This window comes from Nicotiana attenuata, unplaced genomic scaffold (genome assembly GCF_001879085.1).
Source record: "Nicotiana attenuata strain UT unplaced genomic scaffold, NIATTr2, whole genome shotgun sequence".
Taxonomy (NCBI): domain Eukaryota; kingdom Viridiplantae; phylum Streptophyta; class Magnoliopsida; order Solanales; family Solanaceae; genus Nicotiana; species Nicotiana attenuata.
This window is the reverse complement of record NW_017675576.1, coordinates 49,014-54,895: the sequence shown is the minus strand read 5'-3', so window position 1 is coordinate 54,895 and position 5,882 is coordinate 49,014.

Sequence of the window (5,882 nt, the reverse complement as noted above, 5' to 3'; positions counted from 1 at the left end):
TCTAGAGCAGCAGGTCCACGTTGATCAGGTTTTGGGTTTTATGTTAGCATAACTCGTTATCGCGGTTCAGCCTGAGGTCAGGCCAGTGATATCAGAGGAGGAGTAGAGGAGGCTTGAGAGGTTCAAGAAGTATGATCCTCCTACTTTTAGTGGCGTAGTTTCTAAGTAGACCAATTTCACTATGTTCTCCGCACCATGGGCATCGTGGAGGTAAGTGGGGTCACCTTTACTATTTTTCAGCTGACGAAGTCGGGATATAGGTGGTGGCAGGCTTATGAGGAGGGTAGGCCATCTGATGCAACACTACTTACTTAGGCTGAGTTTTTTGATATATTTTTGAGGGAATTCATCTCACATACTCTCTGGGATGCATGGCGCATAGAGTTCGAGCAGTTACGTTAGGGGACTATGACGGTGTCTGAGTATTCCATGAGGTTTAGTGAGTTATCCCATCATGCACCTACTTTGGTTTCTACAGTCAGAGAGCGAGTCCGCAGATTTATCGAGGGTTTCAGTTATGGTCTTAGATTCGGTATGACACGAGAGTTGAGACTGATGCTCTATTTCATAAGGTTATAGAGATTGCTCAGAGGTTGGAGCATATGCATGGCTAGGAGAGGGAGGATAGGAGACCAAGATGCGTCGAGATTCTAGAGGTTTTGGTGGTTCCCTCTCTACAGTTTCAGCTCGTCATGGCAGAGGCTATGTTAGCCGATCAGTTCATTTACCACTTCAGGCTACTCGCAGTGCACCAGCCATTCAGAGAACTCAGAGCAGCAATTTTGCACAACCACTTTCTAGTGTACCTCCTGCTCGGGGTGCCTTCAGCGATCATTTTATCCCATCGGGTCAGATATAGTTCCAGTGCCACACCCGCAGAAAGGTTGTTTCGAGTGTGGTGATACTAGGCATATGGTGAGGGATTGTCCCAGGCTTTGGAGGAGTGCACCTCCACAGGGTTCACAGGTTATGGTTGTTGCTCTAGTTGCCACTCCACCTATACAGCCAGCTAGGGGTGGAGGTTAGGCGGGTATAGGTCGTCCTAGAGGAGGAGGCCAGACCCGTTGTTATGCTTTTCCGGGTAGGACCTAGGCTGTTGCATGAGGTGCTGTCATCACAAGTATTGTTCCGATTTGTGATAGGGTTGCATCAGTTTTATTTGATTCGAGTTTCACTTATTCATATGTATCATCCTAATTGCTTCATATTTGGATATGTCTCGTGATTCTTTGAGTGCCCCTATTTATGTGTCTATGCATGTTGGGAATTCTATTGTGGTAGATCGTGTTTATCGGTCGTGTTTGATCACTATCGGGAGTTCTGAGATTAGGGTGGACCTTCTGTTACTCAATATGGTGGACATTGATGATTTTGGGCATGGATTGGTTTTCACCATATCACGCTATCCTAGATTGTCATGCTAAGACCATGACATTGTCTATGCCGAGTTTGCCGCGGTTGGAGTGGAGAGGTACATTGGATTATGTTCCTAGTCGGGTGGTGTCTTTCCTGAAGGCATAATGGATGGTTGAGAAGAGGTGCTTGGTATATTTAGCCTTTGTGAGGGATGTCAATGTTGATGCTCTTACAATTGAGTTAGTTCTGGTAGTGAGAGATTTCTCAGACGTGTTTCCAGCAGACCTAATGGGCATGCCGTCCAATAAGAATATCGATTTTAGTATTAACCTGGTGACGGGAACTCAGTCCTTTTCTATTCCACCATACTGTATGGAACTAGTGGAGTTGAAGGAATTAAAGGAACACCTTCAGGAGTTACTTGAGAAGGGTTTATTAGATCGAGTGTTTTAGCATGGGGTGCTCCAGTTCTATTTATGAAGAAGAAAGACGGCTCTATGAGGATGTGTATTGATTATAGGCAGCTGAACAAAGTTACAGCAAGAACAAGTACCTATTATCGCGTATTGATGATCTGTTTGATCAACTTCAGGGTGCACGGGTATTCTCGAATATTAATTTGAGATCGGGGTACCATCAGTTGAGATCCCGGATTCAGATATTTCGAGGTGGCCTTCAGGACTCGTTATGGTCACTATGAGTTTTTGGTGATGTCATTTGTGCTGACCAATGCCGCAGCATCCCTTATGCACTTGATGAAAAGTGTATTCCAGCCATATCTTGATTCCTTTGTGATCTTGTTCATTGATGACATATTGGTATATTCTCGTAGCCGAGAGGATCATGAGCAACACTTGAGGATCGTGCTCAAGATTTGATGGAGAAGAAGCTATATGCTAAATTTTTTAAGTACGAGTTTTGTCTTAATTCAGTGGCATTCTTGGTCCCAGTGTCGGGATTAAGGTGGATCCTAATAAGGTGGAGGCAATTCAGAGTTGGCCCAAACTGACATCTGTTACTAAGATCGGATTTTTCTAGGCTTGGCCGGGTATTATCAACATTTTGTGGAGGGTTTTCATCTATCGCAGCTTCATTGACTAGATTGACTTAGAAGGGTTCCCCATTTAGGTGATCAGACGAGTGTGAAGGCAGATGCTAGAGGCTCGAGACTGCCTTGACCAGAGCTCCAGTTTTGGTTTTGTCTTCAACATCAAGTTTATACATTTTATTGTGATGCTTTGCCGATTGGCATTGGGTGTGTATTAATGCGGGAGGGTAGAGTGATTGCTTATGCTTCGCGTCAGTTGAAGCCCCATGAGAAGAACTATACGGTACATCATTTAGAGTTGAGAGCTATTGTTCATGCATTGAAGATTTGGAGGCACTCTCTCTACAGTGTGTCTTGTGAGGTATTCACGGATCACAAAAGTCTATAACACTTGTTTATTGTCACACCTCCTTTTTTCCTACACCCGCAAGGGCGTGAAGGAGTTTTTCCACTTAAAGGACAATCCGAACGGGATTTATTATTAAAATTTCAGAGTCGCCACTTGGGAGATTGATGGTGTCCCAAGTCACCAGTTGAATCCCGAACCGAGGAAATTATGACTCTGTATAACAGTACGCGAACCAGAAATCCGAGTAAGGAATTCTGTTAACCCGGGAGAAGGTGTTAGGCATTCCCGGGTTCCGTGGTTCTAGCACGGTCGCTCGACTGTTGTATTTGATTTTATCTGATTTCGAAATACGTTCTAGCTTATGTGCTTTTATTAGTAAACCGCTTTTATTTTATTTATTCGATTTTTAAACGAATTGCAACGTCGTGGAAATGCGCCTCAAACCACGTCGCACCAGTGCACCCGTGATTGTTAACACATTTCGACTTCGTTGAGATTGGGATTTGGGTCACATAAATGTGCATCCGTGTTTAGGAAGGTGATTTTATTTAAAATGCGCGCCTAAAGTAGCTACGCGTTTATTAACTGTGTGGGGGCCATGAAATTCGCTAAATGGCCCATCCCGAAGTCTAAATATTTTGATATAAGCAATTAATGAGGGCCCCGCAATTTATGTGTTTTATTTGGCGAGGCTCGTCTCGTCTATCATTTATTTTAAAGGGAACCCTAAAGTGGCTATAACCTTTCTATATTCTTTGCCGACAATAAATGACCTTTCAGCATTATTGTTCAAGGGTCAGTAAATTTTCTGGATAAAATTGGGCTTTAGTTTCGGCCCAATGCCATTTCAGTGCTGCTTGTGATAACGGGAAAGGCTGCCTGGACATGGGCTTCATCCAATGAGAACAGGCCCAGATGGCCCGTCCAGTTCAGCTTATCGAGCAGCTCTGGATCACGTTAGAATGCAATTTATATGTATACTAGAGAATTATACCAATGCATCAGTAAATCAGGCAATTATTTTGCTGGTTTTATACTTACTTCGTTTAACTCATTATTTATTTCATGCATGTTTGATGGTGACTATTTAAGCTAATGTCTGTTAGCAACTATTAGTACTGGAACTTAAGCGAATTCACATGGAAAAATACTAATGAACCTATTTCAAGTTGTTCAATTGTATCCACTACTGGCTGCAACTAATTTCAGAAATATATACGGGATAACTAGACTAAGGTGATTACTAATAATATGGAGGTATCAAACTTAAGAGGTTCAAATCCTTATTGACTTCAACTTATCAGGCTAATGTGTTACATTACCTTATTGCACTTGTTCATACAAATAACTGCAATAGGCAGTCCTATTGACATGAAATAAAAATCGAAACAGTCTAATCCTATCATTAACTGCAGAAAGTAGACATTAGATTCTAACATGTGAACTGCTATACTCAGAACTAAATCTCATTGCACAGTCCATACGAATAGTCCAGTTATACAGTCCAGTTAACAGTCCAGTATTTACACACATACAAAATTGATTCGACACTGTGCTGATTAAATCTAACGCCTATTTAACTATCAGTACACCACATTCCAAGCAGCACACTTCAAGATCAAACAGATGAACATTTGTATTCCATTTCAAGCTTAATGTTACAGCAGGGCAGATTCAAATGTGTACCTGGTAATTGCAAATAAGAAAAGGAAAAGATCAGTAGCAGTGACAGTTTGCAACAGCAGCCCAGGAAGAAGTTGAAGTCCAGTAATAACTCAATCAACACAGCAAGTTCAGGAATAGGTTTGAAACTCCAGCAATGAACCAAAACACCAACAATTTCAAGCACCAATGCAGTCCAAAACCAAATCGATTACTCAGACTCAGTTTACAGCAATTCAAATAGACCTTAACAACTCTTTTGGCAGCTACTTTCACATATAGAACAGTATACTCGACAACCAACTTATTTCTGATCTCTATGCTGAGATCAGTATTGTTTTGAAGGAATTTTATGACTTTTAGAAACTCTGTTTTATGCCTTTTTGGAAGGGGTTTAGAGGACTGCCCCAAAAACTCCCTTAATCAAGGCAAATGAATGCCTATTTATAGGTGAACTTAGGGTCCAATTTCAGATTTTCCTTTTTCCCCTTAGTCCCTATTCTAATTTCAGTGTTTACCCTTTATTTTCTGACTTGTTACACAAGTAACTACCCTAAGTTTACTGAAATATGCACTATAGTCCAACCTAGAAGGTTCTATACTTGTTACAATTCCTATTCTATCCTTAACCCACTTCAAAAATTACCAAATCTAATAAAACTGCTCTTTTTCATGCCTAAACTACCCTTGAAATCCCCTGAAATTACTACCCAAACCCAAAGACTTTAGTCCTCTTTCTACCCTAATTGAATCCATTTGCTATGGCCAAATTCATCTAATTAACAACTAATTGAACCGGGCATTACACTAAAGTATTGTTAACAACAATCACTGATTAACCAAAAGAAGTACTAAAACATATTAAACTGAAACAAACAATACACACAAGATTGATTGAAACTGATTAAAAGAAAATAGGCTAATAAGCAAATTATTGGATTATCAAATCAGCAACGACTGTTAACTACACTAAACAGAGGCAGAAATGCTAATCCCTATGTCAAACTACACTAATTCGACTGAACATGTCGAGTGACTCCAACAAAATTAAACTAAGTCATAAACATGCATTCCCTAATCAAAATAAATGGAGATTACAAAACACAGTTAAACCAGATGGAGGATCAAAACGAAACAAAACGTTTGACATGGGAACACTAATCAGGTGAAGAGAACTAAGCTATACAATTAACAGTTATCCGATTTCAGAAACAGTAACTACAGACCTAATCTAAAACCTAACACACTAATTGTAAACTAATCTAATCTTAACAGCGCAAAAAAAATCAAACACAAAAGGAAGAGGACTCATCTGTACAACTCCCAAAGTCGCATAGCTCTTCAGATTCAAAATTCGACTATTTCTGGTGAGGTCTGAATGCTAATGATGACAAATTCCTCATGAGGGAAGTGAAGAGGTCACGTGGTATCAATTTGGTGGGGTTTGGAGAATTTAGGGTTTTGACC